Source organism: Uranotaenia lowii, chromosome 2 (genome assembly GCF_029784155.1).
Source record: "Uranotaenia lowii strain MFRU-FL chromosome 2, ASM2978415v1, whole genome shotgun sequence".
Taxonomy (NCBI): domain Eukaryota; kingdom Metazoa; phylum Arthropoda; class Insecta; order Diptera; family Culicidae; genus Uranotaenia; species Uranotaenia lowii.
Window position 1 is genome coordinate 140,931,119 of NC_073692.1, and position 22,912 is coordinate 140,954,030.

The 22,912-nt window shown below is 33.1% G+C and overlaps 1 protein-coding gene across 4 annotated transcripts in view; it reads left to right on the forward strand.

The window, feature by feature from the left end:
- The first annotated feature begins 521 nt into the window (after window positions 1-521).
- Window positions 522-22,912, forward strand: part of LOC129745297 (serine proteinase stubble-like) — a 219,415-nt gene continuing 197,024 nt past the window's right edge. For all 4 annotated transcript variants that reach the window (XM_055738278.1, XM_055738279.1, XM_055738280.1 and 1 more), the window contains exon 1: window positions 522-1,007. The gene's annotated coding sequence lies outside the window, so the exon portion shown is untranslated. The remainder of the gene's footprint in view (window positions 1,008-22,912) is intronic.

Here is a 22,912-nt window from a genome sequence, read left to right on the forward strand (position 1 = left end):
AGCGAACACCTCTCTCACCGGAACATGAGATGGTTTTCTTCGGGCCCGTTAGAAGATTCCTTGCAGTAATAGAATGGACGTTACATAACATCAGGAATGTTTTGTGCAATAACAAATGATTTAATTTTAAAAAGTCTTTAGAGACTTAAGCGCGCGCTTGAAAGTTTTAAGCGACGAACCCTAGTTTGGCAACTCTGTCCCGGGCGATGAACCAAGTTTTCCGCACAATTTCTCACTCTCGCCTGAGCACAGCGCATCTTCCCAGAGCGCCTATTCGGCAGTTTCTTTCACAACATGCTTCTCGTCGAGCTCTATGGGTTCCAACCAAATGAACCACCTCTCTGCTGTGAGCACACATACAGAACCCACAACACAACCACACCGTCAAGCCGGAGTCGGAGGCCCTCCTCGCTGATTAACCCACCCGGGCACGGAATCGGCTGATCATGTTTTGGACCCAGCCAGCTAGCAAGTCAGTGGGCCTGACCGCCGACGTTGCTCAGTCAGTTCCCGTCTAACGTCTTCAGTGTCAAGGTCTTCTCTTCTGGCGCTGCTCGTTTGGTTGGGAGGATCTGCAGGTCTCTGTGCAGCTCTCAGTTGGTGTGTTTTTTTTTCACTGATTAATATTTTTCATCTGTTGGGCTCTGTTGCTCCTCAGTGTTTTGCTATCTGTTGTTCGTCGTTCGGCTGAACGTTATTAGTCTTTGGACTATTCGGAAGCGGGAAGTTTGACCGAATTTGAACCCTGGTCGATTAAATTGTTCCGGTGTAGTGTGTTCGATTCGAGTGGTTCCTGGTGTAACGAATTCGAATTAATGCAGCTGTCTGTAAAGTTTAGGTCAGTGTGACCTCTTTCCTACTTTGTGGTCGAAGAAACATTGTTCGGGAAGAAGATTTTATGCGACTGGAGTCATAAATCAGTTACAGTGTGTAATCCTGGATTTGTGGAAGTGGAGTTTTTCCAACGTCCTGTGTGGTATTGGCTTAGTTGGGAGTTCCAATCGGAAGTGAGTTGTCTTTTATTATATCCCTTTCTTTAGAAGCATGTTTAGTCCTATAGGATCGAAATAAATTGTGCAATTTGTCAACTTTAAAAAGTGCATTCTATGATTTATAAAACTGAAAGCTTTCATCTTCGGGGGAAGAAACACCTGAAAGTGTGGCAGTTTGAAACCGTCGAAAAGGAGAAAAAGAGTTTTCAGAAACAGGGCAGGTATCAGTTGGGTCGGACAACGGGAAAGATGCAAAACAACTTTCAAGTGGAAAGAAATAACTGTGAACTAAATTAAGAAACCACGTTCGGCCTCGGCCTCGGACTTGATCGGCGGTCGGACCAGATTCCGGAGAAGGGGGACAAACCGATCGAGTTGTTCGAGGTGAACCGCCATCCATTCGCAGGTCCCAACATCAGTGGCAGTGAATTTCCAGTCAGTGTGTCCATTCAAGAGACCCCGGGAAAGACCAGCCAGAGAAAGAGAGCGAAGATGTACCAATATGTGTGGTTTGGATTGTGTGTTAGTTGTGGAGAAAACTCCTTCACAGAACTCCGGGCTCGAAACGGGAAACATAAAAATCATGATCGCTCAGCAATTCGACCCAATCGCTGAGGAATCGCATAAATGACGACGGCGAAGCAACAAGAAAAAGAGGACCAAAACCAAGAAGAAAGCTCAAGAAAGAAAAAAAACTTTTGCACACCCAGTCGATGGGTGACTGGCGAACGGAGAAAACGCGTCGTCGTCTTCGTCATTGAGATGGACTCGCGCGGGTTCAACTTTCTTTCTCCTTGGAGTGGTGTGGTTTTATAAAGAGATTTTTTTCTGCAGTCCATTTGTTTCGGGTTCAGTGAAGGAATTCTTCCGTTGGCCTGTTTTTCTTCCCGAGGGAGTTACAGGATTTTCGTTTAAAGGGAAAGGTGACCCTGCCTGGACCCGCTTCGGACATTCCTATTGAGCAATTTTGATCCCACTAATTAGAGACTTGCTTACAAGCGGACCAATTTTTCCGCCGACAAGGTTGCGGTTTCGGGTGAAATAAGTTGAAAAGTATTTAGGAATGCACTATTGCAGAAGATTAGTAAAAAAAACTGTTAAATACTTTTATAAACAATCTCTTTTTTCAGGTTTTTACCACTCTGGGGCACTAACGCAACAATTAAAAGAATCTTAAAAAATAGAATCATATCTTTCGTATTGTTGAAACCCGAAATCAAAAGCATTTTTTTAACTTTTAATGTTAAAACTAGCAAAAGTTTGTAGATTGTAACCTCCTATTTGGGTTGAAATCTGCATGACCTAAATGTGATATCTCATGATCAATTTGAGCTATGTTGGGTAAGTATTCCCATTTGCGCAAATCGGGCTGAAACGGCGCACACGAATGTATTTTATCCCAAAATCTGGACAAAACCATAAAATTCATAACATAAAAAAAACATTGGTTTTAAAATTTAATACTATTTTGTCTGATTTTCAGTGTAAACAAACAGGGAATAAAGAGGAAAAATAGAGCAAAAGTAAAATAAGCTTTCACAAAAAAACACACAAAAACTATTTGATTGTAAGCAGTATAAACCCATTTTTATATTTTTGGCATGATTTAGTTACAATAAAATAATTTTAGAATTCTCTTATGATGATGCTTATAACCATCGAAACATCGGACTAATTAGAACATCATTTTTGAATCAATATTAACTGCCTTGCCGAACAACAACAGCATCCAAAATTACAGGTGACATCTCTAATAATCGCTAAAAATTGAAACTTAAAAAAATATAAAAATTTTAGGCATTTCAGACTGAAATTTTTAGTTTTCTGATGTTTGTTGCATATCAGTATTGTCAGTTTTTAACCATCGGCTTAGTGTATTCGTATTGGTACATCCAATAAGTGTATAAGTTTATCTTCCGGGCTCCACTTGTCAAAATTTCTCATGTCACACGAATGCTTATAACTTCCTCAAACAATTACAAAAGAAACTCGAGCTATTTTGATTTTTGAATTAAAATTTTTAAAGAATTTTGTTCCTAACTTTTTCTAAGATAGCGAGTATATTATGCATTTACGTAGTGTTTGGTTCGTGTGTTGAAAAATGTTTATTTTCGTCATTACTGATAGTTGATCGACTTTATTGTATCGCATTTTCTTGAAAGCAAAATATTTATGAGGTTATAGTGAATGATCTTTCTGATCTAAAACGCCTAAAAAACTTAGATATGAAAGTGTGATTCTAAATAAATTGTGTATCATTTAAAACGATGAAAATAATATTGAAAGCCATTTTACAAAGATAAACAGGCTTTGGCCTACGTTTTCCATTAGATACATACTTCTTTGTGCAGCTCCTAGAACTATTCAGCTAAATAATCAATAAACATCACCAATTCAAGGCAATACGATTTCATGATATGGCATGATACTAGAGAAATGTTATTACAAGAATTAAAAAATCTTAAATTCAAAAAGTTATGTTACGCATTTCAACAAAAAATATCACGCGTACAGTTGAGCTTCTGTAAACTCAAATGTTAAGGTTGATCTATCTTATTTTGATGCATAGAAACTGCTCAACTGATCAGCGGAAATCATTTTGAAATTAAGATAATCCCTGCATTCAAAGAATTATAAGGATCTGGTTTTTAATCTGCCCTAAATAAGAAATTTACGCTTTGAATATTATAAACATTTGCTGTTATCAGCAGGCTTTCAATTTTTTATCGTTTCTGATAATTTAGCTTTTGCTTTCAAATATGATGATTTTATTAATATAAAAATTTACGAATAAACCCATCCCATCACATCTAGATAAACGAACATTTTTATCGCAAACAAACATGAATATCATAAGTTTAATGATCAAAACAGTAACTCTGATTAATAAGTTGAAAACCGGAAACATTGTTTTCCAATCAGGTTTTTTTTATTGATATAAATTCCAAATTAAACGAAGTTTATTTTTTAACCGACGTTTCGATATCGCATAATATCATCTTCAGTGATTTTAAAATATGATATAAATTATAAATTTGTGTGTGATGTGTGATCTTATATCTAACTCTACTTAAAAAATTCATCGTTGTTTTTGCTTTTATAAAAGTGTACTGTTTAGATTTCTTCGTCACTATAGTTTGACTGTAAGTAATATCGTTAAAACTATGAAAAAGTGTCATGGGATTTGAATTTCAATTTGAATTCTCACCAGAGTTATAATTTTGTAGGGGTAAATTTATTCGGTAGAGTTTTAAATAAATGTTGTTTCTACGGTGCTATTACTATTGTTGGTTTCCTGGCTAGTTTTGTTATAGTTGGACTTCTGGAGAATATCCAAAATTGAAGCAAAGATTGCACTCAAGTTCTTAACGTCTTTTCTCTGGTTAACAGTGTATAGTGTGTTGAAAATATGGCACATCTCTAAAAAGTTGAATGTATGAATATATTGAAACAGAATTTTAAAAATTTCAAAGCATCAATGTTTCTTTTAAAAGTTACAATAATTGTCCTTCTCTAATTGGATCGAAAACATCTTTTTATCACTTTTGAAATTTATTTTTCAATTCGCGATTTTCGGCCTTAGTTTTTCATTAAACAACTTTTTATACGAAATACCCAAAGTTTAGGAAAAAAATGATGAATTTCACACAAGGGTGATCAATTGGAGAATTGAAAAAAAAACAATAAAATTTTTACAATGTTTGATTCTCTTAAACCCAACCCCATTAACATGCAGATTTAGACTTAACATGGCATAAAATCAAATTAAATTTTTTTTTCAACTCACCCAAGTAACGAATCAAGTTATATAAAAACCTACAAGGGAGCTATTAAACCTTGTTTAAATTCAATATGTAAGTTCCTCCATAAAACGCTCTTGGAAGAGATCTAAATTCTACTTAAGACTAATGGCCAGAGTGGCTAACACCACCAGCCCACGGCAATAGTACTATGAATTCCGTGGCCGAGACTTGATCTCATGACCTCTGGCTTAAAAGACTTAAACGTTATCTTCTAGGCCACGGTCTGCGGCATAAAAATACAAAAAGGCTCACCTACACGAAGTTTTCTAGACGAGAATAAAAACTCTTTATAAAATAAGGTTGCCATAATTTTATCAGCACTTATACGGGCCGGACAAATCCGGACTATTTTATCTAAAAATCCTGGTAAAATCCGGGTATTTAATTTCAAAACGGTCGGTCAAAACTTAGGAATTACTCATCAAAAACCAAGATAAAAAAAACTAGAAAAAAAACTCTTCATTATAAATTTTCAGCAGATTTAAAAACGTATTTAAGGCTTTCAAAAAACCTTCCATGATTATTTTTTTAAAAATGGCTTTAAAAATTTCCGTTTTGAACGCATAACTGATAAATGTTTACAACATTATTTGTTTTTTATGTTTGATTTTTGAATGAGAATGAGAATAAACCCGGCTTTTGTCAAGTTTTATATAAAATACTAGGTGATCCCGTACGAACTTCGTTTCGCTTTAAATCATTGGTACGTCAAAATGAGTTTAGAAAATGAATTCGAAACATTCTTTCGACAATTTTGGGAAAAAATTCAACAGTGTTTAAATTTGCTACTATTACTATTACTTGAAATTCAAATTAAACGGTTGATTGGCTTTTTATTAAAATTTATGTGAGAGTGTTTTCTTCTCGATCGGTTGCAAAATCTAGACATTATGGCAGAAACATGTACTATTTCTATATGTGCACGGCTCTTCTGCTTGACCTTCACACTTAAATTGGTATCAATTAACTGCCTCCAACAAAATTATTGCACAAAACACTGAACTTTCAATGAAACCTTCTTTTTCTGTCCCTTGGCCCGAAATTCGATAATTGAAACCAACTTTACGTTCCTCAAAACTCCCTTGTGCCTTTTTTTCTTTTCAAATTATGTGTAAAATAACGTAAGGAACTTGAAAACAGTGAACAGTGAATATAGACGCCCTTTTCGCCGACCCTTGTCACGGGACATGCTACCTGGAGTCAATTGCTCATAGTTTATAACCCTCATCTGAACATTTTCATCTCAATCCGATGCATGATCACGACAATATCGCGAAAACAGTGAGCAACTGACATGGACGGCCTTTTTTTTTGACCACGATTCAAAACTTGACACCTGAAATCAATTATCTTTTCTGTTAAACTCCCATGTGTCAATTTTCATTACAATTCTATGCTCAATCAAGAGAATATCGTAAAAACAGTGAACAGATAATAACCCCTTTTGCCGACCCCTGAGTCAAGATTTGAAACCTGAAAGCAAAAGAGCGTCCCTCAAAACTCCTATGCGGAAATTTTCATCTCAATCCAATGTAGAATAAAGTCAAAATCGCAAAAACATTAAAGTTGGGTATGGACGACTCCTTCAGCCGACTTCTGATCCACAATTCAAAACTTGAAATCGATTGCTCGTCCCTCAAAACACTCATGTGCAAATTTTCATCAGAAACCGGTGTATAATAACGCCAATATCGCAAAAACATTAATCAGTGAATATGGAGGACCCCTTTGGCCGACCCCTGACCCTAAATTTGATAACTGCAATCGATTGCTCGTCTTTTAAATTTCTCATGTGCAAATTTTCAACACAATCAGACGAAAAATAACGTCAATATCGCGAAAACATTATTTGTCTTGTATGGACGACCCTTTTCAGAAGGGGTCATCCAAAAATCTGAAAACATTTTTCATCCTTCCTGGACCTAATGAGTATCCATGCCAAATTTCAGACCTCTAGCTCTTAAGACGGCTGAGTCTATAGAGGACAAACAAACAAACAAACAAACATACAGATAATTGCTTTTTATATATATAGATTCAGGCAAACCATAAGCATATGTGAGGGCTTTACCAAGAACTAATCTAAGGCAACAAAATCTCGTGACAAGAAAAATAAGCTTGATTGACTAAATTCTATCCAATAGCGGGTTTATAAATATATTCATCAAATCGAATCGTTATGACTCAAATAAATAATGAGCTTAATAAAGTTATCAAAATTATCAAGAATTACAAAAAATTACAAAAGTTAGGCCTCATGATGTTCTACAAAAACGTTGAGCTTCTAGCTTTACCAATGAAGTTTTTCAAAAAGCCGAAATTAAAATGCGCCTTACAAAAAAACCGTCCAAAATTGGGGAAAACTTATAAATAAATTTCAAAAATCGAACAAAGATTTGTCGACTTTGGATGAATCTTTGCGAGATCGATCTTTTGAACTTAAATTTCCAATTTTGTGGTTTTATTCTCATGCCTTTAAAAAATTGATTATATTGGATTTTTTTCGATCTAATCTTCCGATTATTAGAGTTTTTTTTAATTCCGGAGATTATGAGATTCAGTTTCATGCAGAATTGTTAAACCTACACCATCCGAAAGACGTCTTATCATTATTGGTGCTACCATGCCACTCATAAATATAATCGAGACCGACGTTTTTTAGCTCTATACTCTTGAGAAAAACCTTAACTTTTATGAATGTTATCAGATCAGAAGTCAGTTATCAGAAATTCTGTTGAACGGTCGCTTGAAAGCTTACTCAGCCTTGGTATTATCGTTTAAAAAAATTTTCTTAGCTCAAGATTTAAGTTTTTATCGAAATTTTCAAGTTTCATATTCGAATTTATCCTGTTTTTGATATGTCATGGACACTCAACCGAAGTCATGAAAAGTTTAACATTCTGATGTTGAATTTGAAAACATACAGTTTTTATTGCTCACACTTTTCATATTCAAATTTATAAGCTTTCTTGTCGTGTTTCACTATTTTCTTCAGAATAAGGCAGCCCTCAGGCAGCATCCCTCACAAAAATTTAAAAGATCATTGCTTCGATTTTCTATGCGGATCGATCCTGGAACCGATTAGGTGAACCGATCGTAGGAATTAATCTTTTACCGGAGATCGAACAATCCTACATCAAACCTCTCCGTTTTCCAAGAAGGTATTTTTGCTTGTCTCTTACGTTATTGTTTAAAATGATATTGATTTTCTTTTATGAACGCTATGAAAAAGCCATTAAAGTAAGATAATTTCATCAATACTAATATTATGAATTCATCTTCTTGGTACATCTTTGTACCTGAAAATAAACAAATTTTCGAAGGTGATGGAAAGTATAAGATAAACATAAGGTATCAAAGAGATGATATCATAATTTTTTCGAAAAAGATACAACGGCTTACCGGCTTACGGCTTAGTATGTACGTTTTGCAATTTTTCGATACATTTTCCAATGAATAAAGATTCACTAAGAAAACCACAACCATGCCCAATCTTCTGATTAAACTTTGTTTGTCTTGTCTTCCATATGGGTGAATAACGAGGCTGGAACGTAAAATAAAAACTCACCCCTATGTTAATTTAAAACCCTTGAGAAATATGATCCCAATCTCTTACACACATTGTAATCTAGTGCAATTTCGTTTGAGCTGAAAAAACTTCTATTGAAAAATTACCATCAGTTTGTTTACATATCGTCTAGCTTTCCACTTTACTTTCTTGAGGAAGATCTTTTTCGGAATAGTTTGAGATCTTTTAAAGTATTTAGTTCAATTTAAAGCTTTCTTACTGTATAAGGGTTTTTTAAGGGTATTTTGACAGATTTGTGATACTATTAAACTATTCAGATTTAATCCAGGCTTGCTTTCCTTATAAGGGTTAATTCAGGGTATATTAACAGTTAATTTGCTAAATATTAAAACAAAATTTATGATATTTGTTGGAAGATATCTTAGGTTTTATATGTAAGCGTGAAAATAGTTTTGAAGACCTCTTCAAATTTCAAAAAACAATCAAGAGAAATAAATTTGAGAATACAATAAAAAGTTTCATATGGGTTTTTTTTTAACTATTTTGAAGACGATTTATAAATAGTTCTTGCCAGGGCCGTAGGAAGAACCGACTCATAGGGGAGGGGGGGAGAATTTGGCGGATTTTTTCCTCTAACATTTTAGCTTGAATAATGCAAACGAAAAGAATATTATTCTCCGTCAGATGCACACAAAGATATTAAAACAACTATAATCGAAGCAAGAAATAAAACGAATAAATGTGGAATTTTTTATGTTTCATTTTAGAGAAAAACTTTTTGTATTTACTAATAAACAAGCTTATTCTTTTAAACCCTAAGTATAAGCATTTAAAGCATTGGTGAAAATGTCTCAAAAACTCAGAAATGCGAGTAGCTAAAAAGTTTAACGATTGAAATAAAGTTTATTTTTTACTCTTTTAAGTCGAATAGAATTTAAAATTTTAGTTTGAACCTTTTTTTAGGAATCTGAAATATAAGTAATGATAAACAAAGTTCCCAGCTGAATTTCACCTGATGATTAAATACAATAATTTTATTTTTCAAAAATTAACTGCTGTGAATAAAGTTGAAACTTTTTTTTTTCAAAAAACAATTTTTTTGAAATGAACATAGATCTTATTCCATATTTTCGATTTTCACAAGGATTGTGGTTCTAAACCAACTCTGATAGCATTTGAAAATATAATATGAATCAAAAATCAAAGTTATGAAACTGTGATCTCCTAAAATTTAAATCCTCAATCAAATTCTCTTATTGATATATTGATCTTGATTATTAAACTTAAATTCGAGCTGAATAAAAATACAAATTTGAAATTTTAACGCCGAGTCTGAAATCTGCATTTTGAGGCTAAATTCAAAATCTGAATCTAAATTCGAGAAAGGAATTACATTGAACTTAAAACCAAACAGCGAAACTTGACCAGAACCTTCAATCAGAAATCTTTTAATTGATTTTGAATTTTGGGTATCAATATAAATTATTTTCAATTATTTATCCTTATTGAACTTGTAAATTTGAACGATTTCGATTTTGTGAGTTTGAAAATTTCTCGAATGATGAAATTCTTTCAAATTCAATTTTGGACTTTTCTATAGTTCAATTCTGCATTAAAAATTCAAGTCCCAATTTTAAAAATGGTTTGAATTTTAAGTATTTTCTTTCAAGATTTCAAAATAAAGAGTTTTGAATATAAAAAAATCTATCATATTTTAGATTTAATGGCAAAACCAAGATTCAAACCAGGATTCTATCCCGAAGATGATCTAAACTAAAAACTGAAAACAATAAACTGGGTGTACTTAGATGAAATTTTCCCGCATGCATCCGGGCCGGGCCAATGCGGGCTATTTTATGTTAAAACCTTGCATAAACCAGGCATACTGTTTCAAAGTTTTCTTCAGAATCCGGCGAATTTTCAGGCAAGTTTTGGAATTTTTCCTTTAAAATGAGAAGAAACACGCTTGAAAAAAAATTTTTTTTATCGAAACAAATCAGCCGATTCAGAATCGTACTTAAGGCTTCCAAAAATTCGTTCGTGTTTACTTTTACAACATTTGACTTAATTGAATGAATTAAAGTTTATCACCGGTACTTTTTATACGATTTTTTTTTATTTACTTTTTTCGGTGAGTGAAACAACTTTTTTAATTTACGTAACGTTTCGGGTTACTTTTCTTCACCCATCATGATTGAATTATTTTTAAAATCTGCACGAAATCTGAGCAATTTTTAAGCCTGGTCTGCCATTTGAAGTCTGTTAGAGGAGTCTAACTATTGGAATTTAATTTTCGGGACTTAATTACTATCATCAAGTGAGATATTTTTTATGAAAAACTATTGTAGAATTTGGAAACTGGGAAGAAATTTCGAGGTTTTGGACTAAGTTGAGAATCGAGATTGCCACTAATGACATATTTCAGTTGTTCATCAAAATTTGATTATGAATTTAAAGCTTTAAGATCAGCGAAAAATATTTAGCTTGGCAAAACCCCCCACCGTTCCTACGGCCATGCTTCTTACTGAAATACTTACTTCTTAAAAACGTCGTCATTTGCATACTTCAGCTTATTTGAGTTTAAATCGTTACTTCAGTTACTCTTTGCAAAAAATATTTAGAAAAAAAAAATCTAACAGTCCGTACTAATGCTTACTAATTGACAAGCTCAAGCATTCAGAAAAGATAAACAAAAAGTATAGTAAACCTATTTTTCCCTAAACCAGGTATCTTACTTGCCTTATATAAGCATTCTAAAATGAATTTTCATTCCTGATCATCATTGATAACTTTGTTGAAAATTTAATATGTTGAGTTTTTATTTATCAACTGAACTAACATATTTGATTTTTTTACTTAGGGGAGATAAAGGCATAACGAGTACCCGGGCATTGTAAGCTCTTTCTATTTCAATGAAAGTACAAATATTCATGAATAAATTTGTCTGAGGAACGGTTTTGTAGGTAGTTTAGTATTAATTTTTCAGCCTCTCCTTATCATCTTTATTAAAATATTAAAAAAAACAACTTAAATTATAATTTTTAGTACCAAAAAATAAGCTCTTATGATCGTTCGATAATCTTGATCTGTAAAATGAAAGTTTTCACCATCATTAAATTTTGAATTTTTCACTCTTATGAATTTTAAAACGTGTTTTTACTTCAATTTGTTGACTCGGGGCGTATAGAGCGCCATTGATCGGGGCACGATGAGTATTTTCTGCCGTGATATCTAGCAGCGAGTTCGACTCGATGAAGGCAACTGAGTTATAGAGCCACATCTTGATAAGTTCACATCTGACGATTTAGCCTATTGGTTAGGTGTCGTAAAGGTAATCAGAAGACTTGAGTTAGATTCCTGGTCGGGGTGATTTTTTTTAAATTTACCATTCATGATCGATTATTTTGATTGTTGCATAATACGGCTTATAGCATCATCCTCCAAACAAAGTCCCAGAAATATAATGTATGAGTGTGTGTCAATTGTTTGTGTTCTACCAACACACAAACATTATTTTGTTTTTCTGTGTTTGATGGATCTACGACTCATCGTTTAGTGTAAAATGCATCAATCATGAACGTTAAATGAAAAAAAAAATCACCTTGACCAGGAATCGAACTAGAGCCCTCTGATTATCTCTCCGACACCTTACGAATAGGCCACATCGTCAGATGAAACAAGTCAAGTTATAGCTCTATAACTCAGTTGACATCATCTAGTGGAATTCGCTGCTACATCCTACGGCAGAAAATGCTCATCGTGCCCCGATTAATGGTGCTTTTACTCCCCCAGTGGGGGTTCTCATTACGGACCTACAGTGACTGATTTTCAGTTTTTGGCAAAAAAATTTAAAATGCATTTTTAAAGATTTTTTTTTCTACTTTTTCAAGTTTAAGACCGATAGGAAATGGTCTTTCTAAGTGTCTGAACACGAAATGAAGTAACTCACATAATATAGCTGTTTTCAGTGGTTAAATTAGCGTGCTTTTTTAGGTGGTTATTTTGCCCTTATCTTCCCTAGTATTAAAAAAAATATATGGCTCTTGTGAAAAGATGATTTCTCTAAAACGGGGGTGGTGAAATACAAACTTAAGGTATTGAGTAAATAATGGTGGAGTTCATCATTAGTTTATTATTAAAAAAAAACCTAAATAGTAGATGGTAGAGCTCACATTTCCCATAGTGCCTGAGCAAGGTTGCCGAAAAAAAATTTTGTGATTTGAAATTCTGACTTTTTGCGATTTTACCCAAAAATTCTGTGATGGTTTTCTGTGATGCGTTTTTCTTTTAATGTCATACAAAAGTCATGTCACATTGCGTCTATTTTACATTTTAATTAAGAAAAATCATTTAACATTATCAATTTTATCATATTTTTCCAATTCAAAGATTTTCGAAGAAATGTCCAGAGTTTTGAAATTATGTTAAATTTGAAAATATTTCAAACATTCTGTGTCCAGTGACACAGATTCTGTGATGAAATGTGGCTCAAAATTCTGTGATACTATAGATTTTTCTGTGATTTCGGCAACCTTGTGCCGGAGGCCACGCGCCAAGTTCGCCCATTTTGAAAGGGACCATGAGAATTAAAAAAAATAGTTACTAACAGTAGGTAGTGATATTGGGAGATTGTTTCTAGAAATCAAAGTCGGTCCCATCCGCCAGTCCCCGGTGTTGGTTGATGGATGGTTTTGTTCCCCCATCCCAAAGGGAAAGGGGAGATGACACGGTTGGCAGAATATTTAGAAAGGTGTGACTTGTCGAAGGCGGCTGATTTTTGTCAATGCATTTCTCTGTCATGTTTCGGAAGTTTTCTTTCTCTCAGATTTTTTTTTTTACTCTTTGGCCATTGTCGGCCTCGGACATTTACGCGTCGATTTTATGGATGTGTGCGTTCGAGTAGCGGTCAGCAATTTTTGACGCTTACTCGAGAAAACTTTCATTGTTTGTTTCCTCATTGGCTCCTTCTTTCTCTCAATTTATGTGCTTCAAAACAATGTCTTGGTGATTTCACACAGAAGCCATTATCAGATATTATCGATGATCTTCCACAATGTTGTCAACAATAGGTCGTTTAGGGTTGATTTAGTGGAATTTCGGTGACTGAGCGTAATTTTCTAGAGGAGGGTGAAACATCGAATATCAAGTACCTTCAATTTATCAATAAGTGCTTCATAGTTTTCATAAAATAACATGAAGTTTCAGGATGTTCGATGTGTTTCATGAAGGAAAAAAAACTCAATAGTGACATGATCAAAAACGTATTTGATAAACTTCTAACTCTCTAAATTAAAAGTCACGATAATTGATTTCTAATTTGGAATCATCTTTTCTAAACAATGTAAACATAAATTCCATCGATTTTCAAAACTCAGCATAAACTCTTGGAAGTCGAAACAAAGAAGAATAAGAACGTTCATAACAGTTATTAATAACATGAGAGTGTCTCCTCTGCCCAGGGAAAGCATTCAGAATATGATCTAACTGTACAGTCCGGTTGATTTCTGCTCTGTCTCTCTGTGGCTGGTGTTGTCAGAGTGTCCCCTGCAGTTGTTCCAACAACATACATAAATTGCCGCAGGTTCTGTTGTGTTCTTTTAATGAGTTCTGATGAACACAAATAGTATGGCCGAAGGAATGGAATGGTTCCATCATCAACATCATCATCATTGGACGATGGCGGGCGACAGGTACCTTTTACCAAACGACTTTATGACGTGGTTTTGTGTATGATTTAATTTGCCACTTTACTTACCCTCAGCTACATGGGTTATGCAATTTCGTTCTCGGAAGGTTGTTAAGTTTAATTACGGCGATCGCCGAATGTTGTTTGGTGACAAAATAACTGGGTCAAGAGAAAAAACGAGCAAGTTGCAGTTCAAACTACTTTCTCAACACCGTGCGATCACACATTGAACTGAGGGTTGAAATAAGGTACCAAAACTCGTAGAACGGATTTAAGAAAAAATGAATTTGGCCGTTCTGAAAATATGCAAGTTTAAAGAGGAGACTATTCCCTATCCAACGCACTATTCATAAAAAAAAATCAATCGGGGGTTCCAGAGAAAAATTATCCAATATTCTGTAAAAGATCAATTCCCGAGATCGATTCAGCTGAATTGTTGCAGGATAGATCAACCCAAAAAATCGAAATAAAAAGATTGATCTCTGGAGGATCGATTTTAAGAATTATTTTTTTAAAAGGGGTGTTACCTGAGGGCTGTTTTATGCAGAAGTAAATAGTTAAAACGTCAGAAAAGCTTAAAAATTTGAAAATGAAATTTAAAGGAAACACAATTTAGGAACTAAGGGTTTCTTTCACGTTGTCTATAAGCTTCTTTTAGCTTCTTAGCTTCCAAACAGACTTATTTGCAATGATTCTGGCCACTTTTTTCCAGTCTTTTGCAAAGTTTTCGATAAAATCTGCAGGTTGTTTTCTCAAATACGATTTGGTGCGGTCCTCAAAAGTTTCAATCGGTCTTGATTCAGGACAACTTTGCGGATTCATCGCATTCGGTACTATCTGGACTTTGTTGGATTGGTGCCAACCATGGTGTCTTTTGAGTAGTGAACTAATGAAACATCAGGCTCAAACAGAACTGAGTGAATTTTCGACCATTTTCGGACGTAAACAGCTGTATTCATTGTGAAAACGCACACCGATTTTCCACACCGCAGTTGATCTTATAATTTACTAGCTTTTGGTTTGACAAAAACAGCTTCTTCTGCGTTTGATATCGCCTTAGACTCAATCTTACCCTTACGGTGCGTCCGACTTTTTGGCCACCTACCGAACTCAGGCAGTCTTCCTACTGGCGTAAACGCGCATGACTTTTCGGTCAAAAATTTTGTCCACCGGGCCGGGTTTGCGCTTAAATATACTTTTTCGTCCACGAAGCTGTTTTCCTCTCCATATTCCGAAATCAAATTTGGGACTAGTCCAATTTGTCCTGCTTTAATTTTCGCTAACTGACTTAGCGAAATGTTGGGGAAAGTACATCATACTCCGATAATAACGATACATCGATAATCAAAGTATAAAACGATACTTGTCAGCATTTTTCTGTACAATCTACAGTAACAGATACATGGATGCACCTAAGATGTTTTACTGAAATCATAAGTTTTTGATGATTGTGAAGATTTATCTACATTTCTTTTAGATATTTTTAACATTATCCATAATCATTAGAATAATTTTTACGACTCTGTTATTCTATAAATTTTTGAAATAAATATTCGACCTACATTGTAGGCCTATCGGCCCTAATTGACCGAATACTTTGTTCAACTATTCGTTGAGCCGAATAAATAAAAACTAAAAAAATAAATAACTTTTAAAGCAACTTTTTGGACGACAACCAATTCATTTGATGATTAGGAAGCACGGAATGATTTTTCGAATGATGAAATGTTAGGGTGTGTCTAAAAAACGGGTTTTCAGCTCTCACTCTATTAAATGAATTTATTCGCAAGCGGTTACTTAATCATTTTAATTAAAAAAGTTCGTCTGCTAAAATCATGGAAAATAATGACACGTCCTAATAAATGATACTGTATTATTCAAGCGCATTATTTGAAGAGCTTTTGTGCTGAAGACACCTTTTGCCTAAATCTTCTACGTTCTTTATTTTATCTAGCTTAATACTCGTTTTGGACCACTTGGTTGAATCTTCTTTTAGAAAATATTTTTCATCAAGAATTGTTTACTTATTATCTGTTTTTGGAGGAATTTTAATTCATTTAGGCAAAAATAGGCTAAATTTGAAGCTTTTGGGAAAAATGATTGGTGATTTTTTTTTAAATTTGTTCATGTCTTTTGTTCGCAAATCTTCAAAATAATAAGATTATTCTAGACCCCTTGATCGATTTTTTTCCTCAATAATACGAATCACTAAATTTTGTATTAAGTATGCGAGCAAACCTGGATATAACTTAAGATTCATTAATGAGGGCTCTTAAACTTGGCTCTTATAATTCTGATCTGGAATTAAGATTCGGAAATCGTAGGGGAGAGTGGACGTTGACTTTGATACGCATCATACAATACTTTTATTTAGAAAGCTTAAAAAGCTAAAAAAATTACTTGCGTAACTAAACAAGCACTCGCTAATTGTTTCGATGGGGAACTTAAAGTTAACAATAAAAATATGCTCAAACGCTTATGATCTAAGTTTTGTCATGTTCTTTCACGTGGAAAAAGAACTTTTGATCAAACTTCAATAATTTGCAAATCATAGCTTGTGGGGAATCGTGGGTCACATTTTGTAGAATATCTTAGACCACCTATATTTTTATGTTTTTATAAACGTTCAGAATTAAAAATACGTCTTCCTTATCTGTAATTTTTTCTTATGCCAAATGAAAAGTTATAAAAAATATTTTTCCATCATATATAACTTTAGGGAAGGACTGTTTTGGTTGATATTTTTTTATAAAAAATTTTTAACGGCTATTGGTTTCAGATTTGTAACTGTTAACGACTGTAAGTCGTTTTTACTTAAAAATCCGAGACTGATAGCCGTTAAAAATCTTTAATAAAAAAAAATCATCCTATATAAGGAATTTTGCCAAAAGGTTCGTGAACCAGGTTTTTTAATCTTTTCGATCATACACAACTCTCTTTTTTGTTTCATCATCTAAAATAGCTTTCAAATAACGGAATGAATTTGTAAATTGTAAATAACAGTTTTGAGTTAACTCATAAACTTTGCTTATTATTTATTCAATTTGAATTTAGTGGCCCGAGACCCAAGATTCTCCACCATTTTTCAAATTCCAAAAATATAGCTTTCTTTTTAAGCAGTCATAACTTGAAGAATATAACTTATTGAAAATAAAATAAAAATGCCTCATAATACCTTGGAAATTCAGAAAACCACACATTTTTTTATTTTAATTTTATTTTTTAAAATAAAGAAGTTATGGAACATAGAAAAAAGCGGCTCATGAATCCTCACTCTCCCATATTATCTTGAACATTTCAGAAATCGTATTGACATTCCAAAAATTAGAATTCAGGCTCAAAATTTATATCCAGAATGCAAATTAAAAATTCAGAATATGCTTTAGCTCGTAGATAACTGTAACAATCCAGATAAAAATATAGAATTAAATATAAGGAAGTCGACAAAACAGATTCTTATTAATTTCCCGATCAGGAGAGCCCGATCAGGAGAGCATATCAAAATAATAACTCAAACGTATCTCATCAAGATATTGACATCTGATTCAGTTATAATTAAGTACTCCAAATTTTCGATTTAAAATTTCTCTAATCTGAATTATATCTTATTCTGATTGACAAACTTGAACAGGGTTTAGCTCATATTCAATGATCAAGATTTTTTTCGGATTGTCCTAAAATAAAATGATTATATCTTATTTTGATATACGTACAACTTTTTCTGAAACACGGACATCGAAGTCAACGGCTCAAACCTTACCCGATCAGGAGAGCATATCAAAATATTAACTCAAACGTATCTCACCAAGATATTTACATCTGATTCAGTTATAATAAAGTATTCTAAATTTTCGATTTTAAGTTTCTCCAATCTGAATTATATCTTATTCTGATTGACGGACTTGAATGGGGTTGAGCTCATTTTCAAAGATAAAGATTTTTTTCGGATTGTTCTAAAATAAAATGATTATATCATATTTTGATATACGTGCAACTTTTTCTGAAACACGGACATCGAAGTCAACGGCCCAAACCGTGCATTTATGAGTTTCGCTCAACAGATCCATAAAATTGAATCCAAGTTTTAAGAACCCAAAAATTTGAACATGGTTTTTACATACAATGTGGTTTATTGACATTCCACTAGAATTTTTTCTCGAAGCACTCATATCTTGATAAGTTATAATTTTGATAGGTTTTGTTCTGTCCAATATCAAACTATTCTATCTGAATGCGATATAATCTTGAAAGGAGCATATCTAAAATTGATATAATTTAGCTATGATCGCATAGATTTTAAGATATAATTTGAGATATTTTAACATCCTACGAGTACTGAATAATAACTCATTTAGATAGGAAAAAATTAGTATCAAAATATCTCATCTTGATATAATTTAGTTTTTCCCTCCTGATCGGGTACATTAACGAGTTTCGCTCAACAGATTCATAAAATTGAATCAAATTTTTGGGAAACCAAAAATGGATCATGGTTTTAGCCAATAATGTGATTTATCGGCATTCCACTAGAAAATTTTCTCGAACCATGCATATCTTGATAAGTTATAATTTTGATAGGATTTGTTCTGCCCAATATCAAACTATGCTATCTGCATGAGATATAATCTTGATAGGAGCATATCTAAAACTGATATAATTTAGTTATGATCGTATAGATTTTTTGATATAATTTGAGATATTTTAACATCCTACGAGTACTGAATTATAACTCATTTAGATAGAAAAAAATTGGTATCAAATTATCTCATTTTGATATAATTTTGTTTTTCCCTTCTGATCGGGAGCATATCAAAATAATAACTCAAACGTATCTCACCAAGATATTTACATCTGATCCAGTTATAATTAAGTACTCCAAATTTTCGATTTTAAGTTTCTCTAATCTGAATTATATCTTGTTCTGATTGACAAACTTGAATGGAGTTGAGCTCATATTCAATGATCAAGATTTTTTTTTCGAATTGTCCTAAAATAAAATGATTATATCTTATTTTGATATACGTACAACTTTTTCTGAAACACGGACATCGAAGTCAACGGCTCAAACCTTACATGAACAAGTTTCGCTCAACAGATTCATAAAATTGAATAAAATTTTTGGGAAACCAAAAATGGGGCATGGTTTTATCAAATAATGTGGTTTATTGACCTTCCACTAGAAAATTTTCTCGAACCATGCATATCTTGATAAGTTATAATTTTGATAGGATTTGTTCTGCCCAATATCAAACTATGCTATCTGCATGAGATATAATCTTGATAGGAGCATATCTAAAACTGATATAATTTAGTTATGATCGTATAGATTTTTTGATATAATTTGAGATATTTTAACATCCTACGAGTAGGGGAAAAGTTCATATAACGCCCCATGTGGCTAACACGCGCCACCCTTGTTTTGAAGATTCTGAAACATTTTAAGCCTGCAAAATATTACCAATTTGTTTTAAATGCTGTGATACGCCATGGCAAGTATGAATTTTTCCTTAAAATGCCCCTGTGTCGTATTAATTCCACAATTTAGGTTTTTCTTCATTTTGATCTAAATTTTAAAACACGTTCAATAAGGTGTCACCAAGCAGAGAAAAACGAATAAGACAATATTTTCTGACACATCGATAGAGGAGAATCTAAACTATTATTTTAAGCTAAAAAATCATACTGAACTCGCAAAGGTTTGCTTTTTATGGGTATGTTCTATCACGGCCCATGCGCTCGTTATAACGCGCCAATCGTAGTAGGCTGAAAAAAACTTGAATTTTTCAAAAAGGCCAATTTTCATTGAAAATGAACAAAAAGTCTAAAACCATATTTTGAGCGTTAATTCAGCCCAAAAAATCTATTTTCCCATTTTTTTAAAATTTTGATTAGTCCATTTTGGTTTTCTTTTCAGTCAAAGTGTCTGTAAGTATTGGTGTGTTTTCGGTCTTCGGCTGCTTTCGGGTGTGTTCGGCTGCTAGGCGCGTATTGAATACACAGCGGCGCGTATTTGCAACACAGTTTTGTTCTGTGGCTTTGAATATGGTTTTTAAAAATCAAGTTTTTGAAGCAAAAATAGCAATTTGAGTAATAAAAAATCATAGGAATTTGTAGAAAACACTTTTCTTTAACGATTTCACCCATTTTTAACACAATTTGTACGTGGAATACATAGAAAATCAGTGATTCGCTTAGGTGGCGCATAATAGGGCATGTTCCCCTACTGAATTATAACTCATTTAGATAGAAAAAAACTAAGTATCAAAATATCTCATTTTGATATAATTTTGTTTTTCCCTCCTGATCGGGTTGCCTATTAATTATATATGAAAATTTAAACACACAACTCAACAACTCGTAAGAACTTTTAACTCACATTTGTTTAGTTAAAATTTCTTATGTTGGCACAACCCACTAAAATGAGTGACACAACTCAGCTTTAAATCACAAATATAAAATATAGTTTGAGTAAACTTTATTTATTTTTTAAAGAAAAAAAAACTTTATTTTTATTTTAAAATTGTCAACCACAGCATTCTTATTATTGAGCTGATTTTTAAAAATGAATGATTGCTGATAAAGAAACATGAACCTGATTTTCATCTATAACAAATTTATTTTTAAGGGGGATTGTTAAGCATTTAAAATGTTGCAGTGATTTTTTAATGAAAATTATAACAAAACTCATAAATTTGGATCTCGATAGCGAGAACCACACTTTAATCAAAATTTTGTTTGTTTTTGTTTTTATTGGTGAATAAAATATTTGAATTTACTCAAGAGTTCGGAGGATTGATTTTATTTGATGAAAGCAAAGATAAAGTTTTTTAAGCAATTAAAGGCTTTCCTAAAAAACACCAATGAGCTTAATCTAAAAGACTCTTGAATAAGCTCAATGATTTCGGCTATCGAAGAAAGTAAATTCTCTATTTTATTGGTACCTAAGATTTCATTATTCACATGTAGCTCACCATTTTGAAGATTTTGGAACATATTTTCTTGTTTCGATCTAATCTAAAAAAAACGACTGATGTAAAAGTACAGAATCTTTAACTAAACACCACGCCCCCCCCCCCCTCCGCCCTCATAAAGAGGTTCTTAAAACGGCCCTGATTATTTATCTCAGATTAATTATTTTTAAATCTTCTTCAGATTTGAAAAATTATAGATTATTGCTTTTAAATGTTGGATCAATTGAACATTGATTGTAAACTCAGCCTTTTTGTGTGATTCATAAGCCTTTTTGTGTGATTCATTCGATCTGTGAAAAATATTAATATCAACTTTCAATGGCAAACATTTACCTTCTTGATGTTGTCTAATCTTCTAGAAAAAAAAGTTAAGTCACTTTGAAGCAATCGAGTAGGTAATTAAAATTAAGGTTTGTGACCGTAGCTCTTAGTATGTTAATTTTTTTTTGTAACGGCCTACCACACTTCCCCACACGAAAAAGTTCAAATAAGCCACCTGATTACAAAACATGCTGAGAACACAAAGTTATATTATGTAGTGCGCGTAAATGAAAGATATAACTAAATAAGATAACAATTTGAACTTTAATGGATCATATTTCCTTTTAAGAGATTCATTAAAAAATTACGCTAGATTTGAATTTACTAAAGGTAAAGGAGAAACAAAAATAATAAGTAAAGAAACTCGATGCAACAACTTAAAAACTAATAATACTTAGAATTAACATTGTTTACGCTACAAATGTTCAAAAAAACGGTTTTTTATTTTGAGATTTATAGGGTGTTTTGTTAATTTGGTTCAATGAAAAAAAATTTTTCTCAAAATATGTAGTAGATCGACTTGGTAGCAAGTAATCAGAGTGACGAGTTTTGTGAGTACGCAATAGACTGCTTCAAATTTGTATGGGAAATTTCAAGCTTGTGAAATGTTATACGCTACAGGCTTCAATTGATCCTTGACCTAGTGCAAGGTCTCATGCCATACTTGGGCCAGATCGGATCACAACAAGGGGTCGCTCAACGAGCCTAAAGTTTGCATGGGATTTTGAGACATTTTGTTCCGGAGGAACGTGAAAATCCAGTTTTTCATAAATAACTCTGGTCCCTTTCGGCCGATTTCTTTTAAAAACGGTTTTTCATAAAGCCTAAATTATGACAATTATTTCATCCGAGGATTGCATTTCAATTCGACTTATGATATAAAAGTTATTAGACTTCAAAAAAGGGGTGACTTTTTCTGGGTGATATTCATCACTGTTCCAAGCAGTGTCTCTCATTAATAGCGATGAATATCACCCTTAAAAAAGATAGATATATTTTGAAGCCTAATAACTTCTTAATCTTACATCGAATCGAAATGGTGTTCTCAGATGAAATATTTTTCATAGTTTAGGCCTAATGAAAAACCATTTTTAAGAGAAGTCGGACTAAGGGGACCAACGTTATTCATGAAAAAATGTATTTTCATGTTCCTCCGGAATAAAATGTCTTAAAATCCCATACCAACTTTAGGCTCGTTGAGCGACCCCTTTCCGTGATCCGATCTGGCCCAAATTTGGAATGAGTCCTTGTACTTGGCCTAGAATCAATTTAAGCCTGCAGCGCATAACTTTTTCAAAAGTTGGGTCATTTGGGGCACTCTAGTACGCAAGGTTTTTAATGTTTGCACATGAGCGTAAGCTATCATAACCATTTATTGTTTGTAAATCAAAGCGTTCTGTTATTGGTATTATATTATGCCTTTACAAAGAGTAAAGCTGTTGTGGAAAAGTACAGGGAGTTTAAGAATCTAAGCTTCTGAAGGTGTGATAAAGAGGCTCTTCCCCAAATCAAAATAAATGCGTAATATAATTATATAAAAAAAATTATTCTGCTGCGACTTTGGATCATTATTAAATGAAAAACTCTTTCATTTGAATAGTATGCACGTA